This window comes from Penaeus monodon, chromosome 28, assembly GCF_015228065.2.
Source record: "Penaeus monodon isolate SGIC_2016 chromosome 28, NSTDA_Pmon_1, whole genome shotgun sequence".
Classification (NCBI taxonomy): Eukaryota; Metazoa; Arthropoda; class Malacostraca; order Decapoda; family Penaeidae; genus Penaeus; species Penaeus monodon.
In genome coordinates this window covers 16,332,336-16,332,778 of record NC_051413.1, presented here as the reverse complement: position 1 = coordinate 16,332,778, position 443 = coordinate 16,332,336, and the positions used below count along the sequence as shown (strand labels likewise).

Below are 443 nucleotides of genomic sequence, written 5' to 3'. Positions count from 1 at the left end.
AGAACGGCAATAATTTGTGGTAAAAAGCCCGGCAATGTTGTTCAACCCTGAAAAAGCCATTAACATTTCCTAACAACGGGACCGTAATCTGTGTGTGGGTTTCTGTGTTTTTAAAGAAACCAAGTCCGCCAGAATAAAAATTAATTTAAACCAATACCAGATCCATGTTTCTTTACTCGACTTATTATGCAATGTGAAAGCGCCTTTTAAAAGTGTGTACCATAAATAAAAGCAAAGGGGTCTAGGCCCCCAGGTAAGAGCAGAAATAACTTAGAAAAAAGTTTTACAAAACCTTTGAACTGTCATAAAAAAAACAAAAAAGCCTTAAGATAATAATAGTCAAGTATTTGTAAACCTGATCCCAGCTGACTTCCCCACGACTGATTAAGGGAAGGAGAACTGTGCTCAGGGTCTTCATAGTAGGAAAACGTAAACTGTGACTT

At 37.2% G+C, this 443-nt stretch overlaps 1 pseudogene; it reads left to right on the top strand.

Moving 5' to 3' along the window:
- The window catches only part of LOC119591076, a 13,154-nt pseudogene that overhangs the window by 4,372 nt on the left and 8,339 nt on the right, over nucleotides 1-443 (top strand).